This window comes from Cupressus sempervirens, chromosome 1 (genome assembly GCF_028749045.1).
Source record: "Cupressus sempervirens isolate cs-2001-9-10 chromosome 1, ASM2874904v1, whole genome shotgun sequence".
NCBI lineage: Eukaryota > Viridiplantae > Streptophyta > Pinopsida > Cupressales > Cupressaceae > Cupressus > Cupressus sempervirens.
The window spans coordinates 222,117,808-222,133,139 of NC_143118.1; the positions used below are offsets into that span (position 1 = coordinate 222,117,808).

The 15,332-nt window shown below is 34.5% G+C and overlaps 1 pseudogene; it reads right to left on the reverse strand.

The window, feature by feature from the left end:
* Positions 1-3,875: 3,875 nt before the first annotated feature.
* On the reverse strand, positions 3,876-5,737 carry LOC149576953 (putative anthocyanidin reductase; annotated as a pseudogene).
* Between the last annotated feature and the right edge of the window lie 9,595 nt (positions 5,738-15,332).

The following is a 15,332-nucleotide window of genomic DNA, read 5'->3' on the forward strand; positions in this document are numbered from 1 at the left end:
ATTACTTTCAAACCGTGGGACCTTTTGACCTGATTCTTTTTCTGGAATGCTCTAAATTACAATTACATTCATCCAGCCAATTTACACCTTCTAGTTCACCAAAATGATGGCTTGATTACATACTCCTATTTTTTTGGCATTTACACATATCCCAAGGTGTTCAGATACTCTATCCTAGAACACTGATAGTGGAACTGTGAGAGTTGGAACCTTTATTTGACCCAAATGGGTATCCATAAATGAAAACACATATAACAGAAACTAAGTCTAAGTACATTTTTTTTCGGGTGACACAAGATTGCCCTTATACCTCTGGATGCTCCTGCATCATAACTACTGCCTTCTTTAATATAAAAAATTCCCACACTAACATATTACTATATCTATATATTTTGCAATATAAAATTAACATATTAACATAATAACATATAAACCTTGCCCAATTTAAATTATAGGGCATAACTAAGGTCCAAAAAGTATTAACCAAAAAATCACTACGAGCACAACAAATAACCTTAAACATTAAAACACAAAAAAATAGAAGTTTGATGTCTAGGAGAAGTCACAACCAATCATCAATAGGAAAACCATAGAGTGATTGATTAGTCTCCATATCCTTGGCATTATTAAGCTCCTCTTTATCACCCTGCATGAGGTAGAGAGCCATGGTTGTTAAATGCATGACACACATCGATAAATTCTCCACTAAATCAAATTCATCCTCTAGATCATCATTCTTCTTAATTAGGATAGTAATAAGCTCCTCTAGCTTGATATTATCTTCTTTTATAGTGGGATTTTTACCAATAGAACTTGGGCTTAGTGTTCCTTTCCTTTTATTTTTTTCCATCCTTAGGATCCTACTACTAATTATCACCAAGATTCCCAATCTCCTTTTTTATAAGGTTCTATATTCAAGTTTTATGACTAGGAAGGGGATTGTCCCCCATATCATATCCCAGCTTATATTCTTGTGTCTTGGCTTCTGTCTTGGAGGTGTTTGAAACATGGGCTTTGAGAATAAAAAATCTTGGGCTTAGGGTTTGTAAAATAGCTCCCCATATCTTGGGCTTAGGGTTTGTAAAATGAGCTAAAACCCATGTCTTTACAAATTATGAATTATAAGGATACTATTATGCATAATTGACCACCAAATGAAATTAATCTTTGACAGAAAATAAAAGTTCCAAACATACCTCCATATTTTTTAGGAACACCCTATACTAATGATGTTTTTATAGGTCAATTTCACACTAAAATCTCCCCATGAATTTTTGTACCAAATAAGTATAACCCTATTAGGAAAAGTAGGGATGTGAATTTCATTCAAGAGATTTCTAATTTCTTTATATAGCATTCCCTCCATCAGATTTAAATTACCAAGATTCAATCTTTTCTAATTTCCATTCTCAATATAATTTGCCACCTTAAGACTATAGTTGACCACACTACAGTCCTTTGATGGGGAAAACTTGGTGCGAATAAGTGGGGAATTCTCAATCCACCTATCCTCACATAATCTAACACTATTCCCATCTTGAATACTATATCTCACCCCACCTCTTAAGAAATTTCTACATTTAACAATAGTTAGCCAATTTCTAGATCTAGTTGGGAGGTCAATTGGTTACAACCATTGGTTAAAATATACACTCATTTTTGTTAACAATGACAAAAAAAAGTATTGTTGTTGTTAACATATAGAATTTTTGGTTTCAAATAGGAACAATTAAAAAGAAAAAGATTTGAATACATTATAAACTAGTTACCTGCCACATCCATCACCAGTTGGAAGGATACACAAAGATCTTCTTGGGATGACTTGGTTTCCTATATAGAGCAAGATTGGTTATTGTCTTCAATATAGAGATAAGGATATTAGCTTCTAAGATGTTAAGTCACAGTGCATATCAAGATTACTTGTTAATTTAACAAGTCATTATTGTAAGAAAGAATGGGATTCCTTGTATTGGATGATTGCAAGGTAAACATTGCAAACATATGTTGTTCCTTTGTCATCGCTAGGTAGCCCTTTAGCCATTAGTTTAGAGAATCACTCTATCTCGCATATATATACATTGTAAGTGGAAGACAACTAGTAGACACATAGATCGTATTATATTGTGACTATTAGTGCTAAGGATGAATGAATCTATGTTATTTGACCTATCTACAATTGTTACCATTGCACTTCTCTTTGGCTTTATTCTTGGCTTTCTTGATTACATTCTTGATAGTTTAAGTCATATGTGGAGAAGATTCAACTATGTAAAACAACATAGATATATCTCTTACTTGATCTTGAAGTCTTATCTATCTTGAAAGTTGTAGAACTCTTATGTTTTAATCTTACATGATTTTTTAAGGTTGGAAGAAACCAATGGGAACTAGAAAAATATGTGAGACTAACTCAAATTAATGAAATAAAAATAAAGGTGTATCCTCATTTTAGAAGGATAAGCCATTCACAATGATGTGTGTGTGTGTGTGTGTGTGTGTGTGTGTGTGTGTGTGTGTGTGTGTGTGTGTGTGTGTGTGTAGGTTCAATATTGATTGAAATACAAAATCATATAACAATTTTTATGTTGTTTTTCTCCAAAGGTATAAAGAAATTACAAAGCTAATAGTATACATATAAAATTCTCTTATGAATAGTAGAATACTATGGGTAATTAAGAATAATAATTATATAAAGAATGCATTATACATAGAAAATAATTAGAAGAATAACTTGGATTTAAAAAAAAAAAAATGTTTCTGAGACATAATTGATGGACTTAAAAGCTCTAAGACCAATCACAACATGTGTAGCTAATTAAAGTAATCAATTTTTCTTTAGCCAAAGATGCTACTGTAAATTGCATAATACAATGATGAGATCTTCATTGCATGGTGACAAAATCGCATGGATGATTTTTAAGAATCAAGGCATTAATCATCTTCACAATATTAGATAATATAAAAATTATAATTATATAATGTACAACCTCTTCTTACCTACTCATAGATTAATCTCAATAATACCCATTTTGCACATTAGTGACACCATGTAATTGTGTATTAGAAAAGTGTTATATTAGTTAAGTTATTATCAAACACATTTCTTACAAAATCTTTACATACTTTTGACATTATTATTATGACAAAGGTGCTCCGCCCCCAATTATTATCTATATTTATCAGTTATTATTCATAAGATAGTTTTTGTTCAAATAAGATTATAAATGAATAGTCAAATTCAAAATAAAATAATTGATATTATTGATTTGTATTATATGACATTCAACTTAAATTATGTTCTATTACTTTCCAACTTCAACAAAATATAACGAATTATTATAATTAGAATTCAAACAATTTTAAAATATTCTTTTATAAAAGTAATATATATTATATAATTTAAAAAAAAATCTTTTACAAAAATAATATATTATATAATTTATAAAACAACTTATTACACCATTTTTTAATATAGAATACCAATCCATAGATTATATTTATTGAAATACAATAAATATTTACTATAACACAATGAATTTTTACAACAATTTAAGTGTAATATGTGATTTTTTGTTGATTTCAATAATACATGGTAGAAAAAATATAATATGCGAAAAAAATCGTTAAATTTTAAGAAATCTGAAGAAAAAACTTAAAAACTTTGAAATGCATTTTGTAGAGAAAATAATCTGCACCTATTAAGAGAAGCCATAAAGCTTAATATTAAACAAACCAATCCAACATAAAAGCTTATTAAACTTTTAGAATGCATAAGCTTATTAAACTTTTAGAATGCATTTTATAGAGAAAATAACCCGCACCTAATAATATAAAACAAACCAATCCCACATGAATGCTTATTAAACAAATGCTAATCACTGCGTAGTTAACAAGCCTAGCTTTTTGTAAGACCCGATGCGATCGTCATAAATGTCCTCAATCCCGTGCCCCAAAGTGAAGCCCAAGTCTTTGAGCCTATCAGACTTGAAATGGGTATTTTGAACCACCCTCAAATTCATATCCTGCGACCTGAATTGAAGGGTGAAGCATGTCAAATCATAAGCTACATAAATAGATTAAAGCATAAGCTACATGATTGTGAAAAACACAAATATAGAGCTAGTTAAAAAACATAAGCTATGAATGCAAAAACGTAATAATAGAGCTTATTGAATCCCTACCTGTCTACAATCTTCAGATCTGGATAACGTTTTATGAAGAATTCCCAACACTCTTTAATAGAAAGTGCGTCCGCAGAGCATAAATATCTGCCATGAGCTGCGGGCTGCTCCATCAAAAATATGTTGGTGTTGCAAACGTCATTTATATGGACTACTGCAAATGTCCCAAAGGCCGCCGTGACGGATCCTAGAATGCTGTTAAGTAGATCCTTGTTGCCTAAAATGTATTTAACAAAACATATGATCATCTACTGTAGATAAAAGATAGGCCTAAAATGTAATTAAGAAAGCATACAATCATTTACTATAGAGAAAAGATAAGTGTTGGGTGAACATTAGGGTGAGAAAGACCTGGTAGAAACCATAAGAGTGCGTGAATGCTGCCGGGAATGTAAGGAGTGATGAAAGGTCCTCCCACAGCAGCTGGCCCAATTGTTACAAGATCTAAATTATTCTCGCCAGCGAATCTCCAAGTAGTCTGCTCTGCTAGTGTCTTTGACACGATGTAGGACTGTAATTGTGTTCAATACATTAAAAAACCCACATTAGAAAACCTCTTCGAGATTTATAATTCAATTAAGGAAACCTGCAAATTTGGGTTTGTTGTGTTGAGATCCAATTTAATGCGGGCAAATAGCAAATTAGATTTTATTTTTTTGTAACGAGACCAAATAAAAAGCTTAAGGCAATACTCAAATTGGGAAATGTTGTAGGAAGATTATGAGATGAGTGAGGGCCACTCTTAAACATCAGATATTAAAGAAGAAGTTAAGCTTAAAAAGGTAAGTATATTTTCATTATTTAATACTTTTAGCCTATGAATCAAGCCTTAATATATGATATTTAGATCGTTCGTCGAATGAAACACAATGAAACAAAGTACCCAAATTAGAAATTGTTCTTTGTTGGAGCGAAAGTAATTGACAGGGCTCCAAAGAGACTTGACAGAGCATGGATTGTTGTTGAGCTTTCCTTCCTCATCCAGTGGTGTCATGGCCCATAATGAGGTAGTGAAAACTACACGCTTCACTGTTTTTTATTTCAGACAGGATTTCAATACATTGATTGTCCCCTGAACTGCAACTCCCACAAACTCCGTCTGCACAATAATACATTGCCGGAATAAGAAGAAACCCGTACACTAATAATCAGCACTTTGATTCAGTCCATACCTCGGGATCTTTGGAGGTAAGATCTACGGGAGATGCAACGAAGAAGACACCTTGGCAGCCCAAAATGGGCGAGTCAAAGCTACCTCCCACTCGCAGATCTGCATTGAAGAGTTTGAGCCTTTCATGCGCACCAGGGATTTGTCGTAGATAGGACATGTCCTCATTCCCTGTGAATGCTCCAATTTGATATTTCAAAGTCTAACGTTTGTAATATACCATTTACCCTAATCATGAACATATAATCTTTTGAAAAATGGGGGTAATGGGTATACCTGATGTGGGAAGAATGGTTGCATGGACAGAAAAGCCTCTGTTGAGAAGCCATTTGACAAGTGAGGAGCCGATGAAGCCATCTCCGCCCACTACGCAATACCTTGCTTCCATTTCTTATTCCAGTAACTCAATATTCCAGTCAATGGGTGAGCTGGTTTATATCTCTTTGTGCGTTAGGAAACTACAGGGAGCCTCTCGGGATTTAATTAAACACAATTGCCGGCATGACATATTTAAAACGAATAACCGGCAGAAAAGGACATAGAGATAACAGAGAAGCATATTTATATGCAGTTCAGAAAGGGCATAATTGAATTCGCTGCCGGCCGAGGTTTTGTTTGGTAGAGAAGGGAGCGAAGGGAGCGAGGATCAAATTTCAAAAAGATAGTCGAAGGATATTTGAAAGGGAAAGTTTTGTTTGAAAGTACGAAGTTATTTGTTTTTTATGGGTCTATGGATATGGTGATATCTATATTGTATCCGTATTTAAACATCATACTAGGGAAATATTAAGTTCGGGAAAAATAAGTCAACTTTGCCTATTTAAAACTTAGTATAGGAATGAATCTTAGGGTGTGGTCCCATGAGGGGATCTATTTTTATGGACTGGGTGGTCCTACGAAATAAAATAACAGTTTGCTACGGGATTAATTGGAATCTTCAACTCAAAAGTAGTAGCCTCTACTTTTTAGGGTGCATATTTAAGCAAGTGGAAAAGATGGGGACTAGAAATTGTCCCACCAACTTAAGCTTTTCTTGTGCCACTTGTCAATCATATACTATTTTCTAATTTTTATTAATAAATTTTTTAACCATATTTATTTATTTAGTAAGTGAATTGAATATGTTAAAATTAAAAAAATAATGAAACCCCCTGCTTCCATAAAGTATGGGGCTTAAACTTCTTAAGAATAACTCCAATACAAAAATTCATGGGACCTCCCACTTTAAAATAATCCTAAAAAATCTCTAGAGTATTCGTTGAATTTTTTTAAGAAGCCCCCTCCATGAGACCACACCATTAGTGTGTGATGTTTAAGTCATTTGTAGGTATACGATGGTTTGAGGGAGGCATATAACTGAGTTGCAAAGTATGAGTAAAGAGAGGGTTGTAAATTCATGTGTAGAAAAGTAGGAATTGTTTTATATTAGAACGTTTAAATTTGACACTCTTCAATGATGTGTGTGTATTTTCAAATTAGTTTCAATTTTGTACAACAATTTATTTATAATTTTCTAATTTGCATACTTTTTTTTCTTTTTAACTGAGGTGTATAGAGTAATCTAAAAAATACAAGACCAATAATTCTATACTAGACCAATAATGGTGCACTCACTTGAACTAATTTTGTTGATGTGATATTAGATAATTGATCACTTTTTCAAATTTAAGGAAATTGATTTAGAGTTAATTTTTTTCATGACACTTTTAATCTCAGACTAAAGGTTCATTTTTCTCAACTACTATTCCTGCTATTAGACCTCGTTACATTATGGATCCCTTTCAAATAGTTCTTTCTATAATTTGGAGGATTTTGGGATGCAATGAGATTAAGTTTTTATGTAGCAAGAGAGAGAACAAGAAATTGTAAACAAAAAAGTTTATCATCTCTTCGTGAGGTGACCAATTTTTGGCAATGTGTGTTCATGTCTGCCCACTATTTTTGTCATTGCATTTGTTATGCCTTTTTCATTTTAATTTTTCTTTTAATTTAATTTTTTGTAATAGTTGAAAAATAGGACATTAGGAAACACCAAAAATTATAATGGAATCAAAGGGAACTAGGAATAAAAAAATGTGAACATTAACAATTAGAGGATTTATTAAAACAAACTATTTAGGGTGGGTAAAACATCGAACCTTAAAAATAGAAGAGACAAAAATGAATAAAGGTACATGTTATTTTTTTTGTTATTTTCGATATTAAAAAGATGCCAAAATGGGGGATCACCCAAAGAAAAAACTTAGTTCAAAATCAATCCTAAGTAATTACGAGCATACTAACCTACCCCTTCTTTAATATCAAAACTCACAAGTTAACCTATTACTATATCTATATCTATTGTAGTCTAGAATGAACATATTAACATAATTACATATAAACCTTGTCCAATTTAAATTCCTGAGCATAACTTAGTTCCAACAAGTATTAACCAAAAAATCCCTATGGTCACAATAAATAACTATCAACCAGAGAATGAACCTAAAGAAGATCATGTGCATGTTATGATGGTTTGATGGTGTTGATTATGAATTTTCTTAAATCCAAAAAAGTGGATGGACCCCACTTAAGAAAAAAGACTATGGAATATGATATAGAGGGGAGTGATTTAGATGAAGCATATGAATATAAAATTGAGGATGAAGAAGCTAAGTTGATGGATAATAAGAGAAAAAATATTTCCCTGGGGGATCGTCATCAATGAAAAGGAAAATAAATGAAGTGGATTATGAGATAGAGATTGGGACAAATGAGGATTTTGAAGAGGAAAAAGGGAAGAAGACTAAGGGAAAAATTGGTAATAGAATTCAAACTAGATGTTTGAAGAAGAATGAAAAATGTGTGAAAATCCCCTCAGATGATGATCTCCTGATCCAAAAAAAATGAGAAGAATGTGAAAGGTAAGAATATTTTAACTCAAGGGAAGGTGGACAATAAAGGCATTAAGGATGCTAATGTTGGGAAAGATAAGATGATAAATGATGATGAAAATCTAAATCCTAGTAGAGCCTAGGATGATCAAAGTTATATGAAGGGTGTCTTTGGCAACCTTGGTGAAATGAGAAGGGACATTAGCTTTATGAAGAACAAATGCAGGATATCAGAAGGGAGTTTGAACATCTTAGCAAGACTAATAGAGGTGAGATGGCTTTAGGTGAGCATTTGGATAGGCTCTTAGATGTGATTATCTTCATGTTGAAGAAGTTAAGAGCTTGATCAAGAGAGTCCCACCTCTTGAAGCCAAAAATAGAGCTATGGAGAAAATGGTGAAGGACATGCAAAAGAAGATTGATATAGTGGAGAAAAGAGTTGACAGTGCTAAGAATGGGTTAAAGAAATTTGCAGATCAAAGTTTCTCCATACTAAAAGTTTTCCCAGAGAATATTAATAATTTTTTGGATATGCTGGAACATGGGAGAAGCTAGGGTACAAAGGATATGAAAGATGATCAAGGCCCTAGCAAAAACACAAGGGAAAATTCTAAGACAAAGGTTACGGATGACAAAGAGATTGATGAGCTGAAGACCTCCGTTGTGAACATGAAAATCCTAGTTGATCAGGTTGTTGATTTACTGAAGACCTTATAGCTATCTCGATATTGTCTTTATGCTATCTTTTTCCTATCATTTTTCCTATATGATGTTTTTGGTTTTTTTTTTTTTTCTAGCTTGTCTAGTGTTTTAGTGCTAATGCACAATTTCTTATGGGCTTTCATTTCTTATCTACTTGGTACTTTGTAAAAGGTTTTGGTTCCTTTCAAAACCTATTTTTACTTAATCAAAACAAATAATGATAAACATTAAAAGATAAAAAATAGAAACCAGATGTCTAGGATCTAATTATCCTTCTTTTTCTTATCCTGATTCTCCAATAGAAGCTGAAACCAACCATGAACAAGAAAGTCATAGGGTGATTGATTAGTCTCCAAATTATTTCCATCCTTAAGATCGTTTGTATCACTATGCATAAGGTAGAGATTCATGGTCTCTAAATGCATGACGTGCACCTAAAAGTTTGACACTCGATCAAATTCATTCTCTAGGTATTCTTGGTAATTAGGGAAATAATAGTATCCTCCAGTCTGGCATTATCTTCTTTCACAACGAGATTTTTACCAATAGAATTCTAGGGCTCAGTGTTCCTTTCCTTCCATTTTCGTCCATCCTTAGGGTCCTTCTAGTGATTGACATAAGGATTCATAGTCTCCTTGTTCTAAGGTTCCATATTGAGGTTTCTTATTAGGGAGGTGATCATTTCTTGATCCCCCATACCATACCCCACCTTAGAATCTAGGATGTTAGCTTTAGTCTTGAAGGTGTCTGACATATGAGATGGCATACGATTTTACTAGCTAGTCATAGTAGTATCCTCACCTCTTTCTTTACTAGTAGCTTCCTCCTCATCATGTTCTCTATAGTTCATCCTCATAGCTTTCCTCTTACACCTAGGTTATTTTTTCTTCTTTAAAGTATTCTCAGTTGTGTTGTAACTAGGCAAACTCTCCTTACCGGGGGGTAAAGGGTTTCTTCTCTCTTAATCTCTTGCTATCCCTAGGGGTTTTCTTTCTACCCATTTCTCTAGCATTATCCACATCTATAAGCTATATTTTTTCCATTTTAATCTTCCTCATAGTGGAAGAGGGGGGCTTATTTCCAAGGATTGACCATAAGGGGTCAAGGTATGAGGGGTAAAAATTATTTTTGGTTGGGAAGGAGCCATGACTTTTACTTGAGGTTTAAGGCCCTTATCAAACCTAAAGAGACAAAATATTAGTTCTTGATGATAAATAGTGTAACTTTGACCCTCATCCCTCTTCTTACAAACATTCCAAATAGAGTCCTCTATGGAGTGCAATAATAGGTAAGGAAAGGAAATGATCTCTCTAATCCTAAAGTGATTAAGAATTGGAAAGAGGTAATAATATAAAATGTTGAACCTATATTCCAACATAATCTACCTCATTATAGCATGACAGATGACATCCCATGGTTCAAGAGTTTATCATGTGCAAATCCTCCACACAAAAGAAGAAGAGCCTCATCAGGTCTAAAGAGCATCCTTAGTCTAGTCTCATCTGCTATGCTTGGTTGCTTCTTCCATTTCTTCCCTCCTAATGCAAGAATCGTGACCATAACATAGAAATCCTTAGCAATTTCAAGAAAGAGCTCATTAATATTAACCATTCGTTCTTTCCAAGTACCAAAAAACTAGCTTGAAGCCCTCTTGTCATGACCTTCTACATATTCCATGAACGAAATCAACCCACTTTGACATAGGTAAGTCTAAGAAGCTTTGTCCCTTCTAATAACTTCCTTAATCCTTGGTAACTCAATATGGGAAACATTACTCTTCATAGTCTCGTCATCTCTCAACTCCACCAATAGATCCTTTAAGGCTTCTGACATGCCCATAGCTAAGAAAACCCTTCAATTAGAGGTCAAAAAATCAAATAGACTCTACTGCTTCAGAATTACAATAACATTAGGGATTTAAACAATTTGGTAAGAGTTGTAACTCTAGTATCACAAGTAAAAGTGGCATAAATGATATTCCTAACATACCACTTTCCACCTTTTCTATATTTGTTCTTTAAATGATACTCAAAAGTGCTTTTAAAATTAGAAAGTCTTGACCTTTGGGTTTGGGTATGTGCAAGATCATGGTGTACCAAACTATGGCCTTAAGTGGCAATGAAAAATCAACAAATCAGGTTTATGTCAACTTGACACATAATTTTGAAGTGGTTATGGACTTTATATCAAAAAGTTGTAAGAAAATAATTTGTAGAAAATTGAATGTAGTTTCTAAACTACTAGGCCTTATCAGGAGAAAAAAATAATTGATTGGTCAAAAGTTTGAATTTTAATGCAGTACTAAGAAAATTTCAGGGCAAAAATAAAAAGTAGGTGTATGTCTGACCACCTTAATCAAAATCAAATCATAATATTTTTTTAATATAATTATAGATATGAAAACTAGACTCATGCATGGATGTGACGCATATTTTTTGATATTTTTATTCCAAATAAATAATTAAATATGAATTTTCTACCAAAACTTTTTCGGATTAAAAAAAGTCCCGTGTCTGACCACCCTAACTAATAGAAAATTTTATCAAATTTTTCTTTTTTTGTTTTATTCTTATACTAGGAAAAGTATAGAATGTGACGCAACTTCTAGATTTAAAAAATGTTATACCGTTTGAAAGTTATAGCTATTTTTCATTCAGTATGTCAATCAACACTTTACAATAATCTTCATTGATAATTAACTAATAAATACTTATCGAAATCAGAATTTGATAGAAATTATATTGATGGAATCTAGAGAGCGATATTAAAAAACCCATTTCGTTTCATTCAATTTCAATCAAAATAACATTGTCAGACGGCTACCCGAAGTCTGAGTATCACTAAAACTCTCTATAAACACGTCTTTGGGGTTGACCGGGCAGGCTTGGTAAATACCAAGCCTGATCGGATATCCGATTCAAAATCGGATATCCAATTTCAAATTAGATATCTGATTTGACATCGGATATCCAATATGGCTCGGTAGTCAAATTCTAAAAATCTTCAAATTTTGGAGGGAAATTCGATTTAAACGTTCTAGTTTTTTATTTTTAAATTATTTCACTTATATTAATATGTAAAGGCATATTTTAATATATTATATATATATATATATATATATAATAACGTAATGTAAACATACAAGATATAATCTAGTAATCTATAATAATATCTTATGTTAATCTTATTACAATCTATAAATATAATATATATTATTATTATTTTTACTAAATATAATAACGTAATTTATATATATATATATATAAAATACGTATTATATATTATTATATTAATTTTATGTTATTAATATATACAATAACGTAATATTTTCATTAAATGTAATATAGATTATATATTATTATATTAATATGTATAATAATACAATATTTATATAACAACGTAATATTTTTATTAAATATAATATATATTATAAATTTTATTATATTAATATGTATGTTATTAATATATTTATATAATAACGTAATATTTTCATTAAATATAATAATGTAATATGTATATGTATATATGTATATATGTACATCTATATATATATATATATATATATATATATTATTATATTGATATGTATATTATTAATATATATGTATATTGTTAATATGTATATTATTAATATATAAGAGTCAAAGGTGGTCATAGGGTGACCTATAACCCTCTTTGACCCATTAAACGACAATATATGTCTCTAGGGGTCCTAGGACCCCTAGGGACAAATGTCGTCCTTTAATGGGTCAAAGGGGGTCCCTTTGACCCATTGAATGACGACATATGTCCCTAGGACCCCCAGGGACATAGCTGAATCATTCATATCGGTCAAAGGGGGTCATAGGGTGACCTATGACCCCCTTTGACCCATTAAACGATGACATATGTCTCTAGGGTTCCTAGGACCCCTAGGGACATATTCGAATGCGTATTATGGGTCAAAGGGGGTCATAGGGTGACCTATGACCCTCTTTGACCCATTAAATGATGACATATGTCCCTAGGGGTCCTAGGACCCCTAGGGACATAGTCGAATAGTTCATATGGGTCAAAGGGGGTCATAGGGTGACCGATGACCCCCTTTGACCCATTAAATGACGACATATGTCCCTAGGGGTCCTAGGACCCCTAGGGACATATTCGAATGGGTAATATGGGTCAAATGGGGTCATAGGTTACATTAAACAACGACATATGTCCCTAGGGGTCCTCAGACCCCTAGGGACATATTCGAATCGTTCATATGGGTCAAAGGGGGTCATAGGTCACCCTATGACCCTCTTTGACCCATTAAATGACGACATATGTCCCTAGGGGTCCTAGGACCCCTAAGGACATATTTGAATTGTACATATGGGTCAAAGGGGGTCATAGGGTGACCTATGACCCCCTTTGACCCATTAAACGATGACATATGTCTCTAGGGGTCCTAGGACCCCTACGGACATATTCGAGTGGGTATTATGGGTCAAAGGGGGTCATAGCGTGACCTATGACCCTCTTTAACCCATTAAACGATGACATATGTCCCTAGGGGTCCTTGGACCCCAAGAGACATATTCGAATGGGTAATATGGGTCAAAGGGGGTCATAGGGTGACCTATGACTCTCTTTGACCCATTAAACGACGACATATGTCCCTAGGGGTCTTAGGACCCTAGGGACATATTCGAATTGTTCATATGGGTCAAAGGGGGTCATAGGGTGACCTATAACCCCCTTTGACCCATTAAATGATGACATATGTCCCTAGGGGTCCTAGGACCCCTAGGGACATATTCGAATGGGTAATATGGGTCAAATGGGGTCATAGGGTAACCTATGACCCTCTTTGACCCATTAAATGATGACATATGTCTCTAGAGGTCCTAGGACCCCTAGGGACATATTCGAATTGTTCATATGGGTCAAAGGGGGTCATAGGGTGACCTATGACCCTCTTGACCCATTAAACGACAATATATGTCTCTAGGGGTCCTAGGAACCTTAGTGACATATTCGAATGGGTAATATGGGTCAAAGCGGGTCATAGGGTGACCTATGACCCTCTTTGACCCATTAAACGACAACATATGTCCCTAGGGGTCCTCGGACCCTAAGGGACATATTCGAATGGGTAATATGGGTCAAAGGGGGTCATAGGGTGACCTATGACCCTCTTTATCCCATTAAACGATGACATATGTTCCTAGGGGTCCTAAGACCCTATGGACATATTCGAATTGTTCATATGGGTCAAAGGGGTCATAGGGTGACCTATGACCCCCTTTGACTCATTAAACGATGACATATGTCCCTAGGGGTCCTAGGACCCCTAGGGACATATTTGAATCGTTCATATGAGTCAAAGGGGGTCGTAGGGTGACCTATGACCCCCTTTGACCCATTAAACGACGACATATGTCCCTAGGGGTCCTAGGACCCCTAAGGACATATTCATATGGGTAATATGGGTCAAATTGGATCATAGGGTAACCTATGACCCTCTTTGACCCATTAAATGACGACATATGTCTCTAGGGGTCCTAGGACCCCTAGGGACATATTTGAATCTTTCATATGGGTCAAAGGGGGTCATAGGGTGACCTATGACCCTCTTTGACCCATTAAATGGAGACATATGTCCCTAGGGGTCCTAGGACCCTAGGGACATATTCAAATGGTTCATATGGGTCAAAGGGGGTCATAGGGTGACCTATGACCCCTTTTGACCCATTAAACGATGACATATGTTCCTAAGGGTCCTAGGACCCCTAGGGACATATTTGAATCATTCATATGAGTCAAAGGGGGTCATAGGTCACCCTATGACCCCCTTTGACCCATTAAACGATGACATATGTCCCTAGGGGTCCTAGGACCCTAGGGACATATTTGAATGGTTCATATGGTTCAGAGGGGGTCATAGGGTGACCCTATGATCCCCTTTGATCCATTAAACGATGACATATGTCCCTAGGGGTCCTAGGACCCCTAAAGACATATTTGAATCATTCATATGAGTCAAACGGGGTCATAGGGTGACCTATGACCCCCTTTGACTCATTAAACAACAACATATGTCCCTAGGGGTCCTAGGACCCCTAGGGACATATTCGAATGGGTAATATGGGTCAAATAGGGTCATAGGGTAACCTATGACCCTCTTTGACCCATTAAACGATGACATATGTCTCTAGGGGTCCTAGGACCCCTAGGGACATATTCGAATCGTTCATATGGGTCAAAGGGGGTCATAGTGTTGACCCTTTAAACGATGATATATGTCTCTAGGGGTCCTCGGACCCCTAGGGACATATTCGAATGGGTAATATGGGTCAAAGGGGTTCATACGGTGACCTATGACCCTCTTTGACCCATTAAACGACGACATATGTCCCTAAGTGTCCTAGGACCCCTAGGGACATA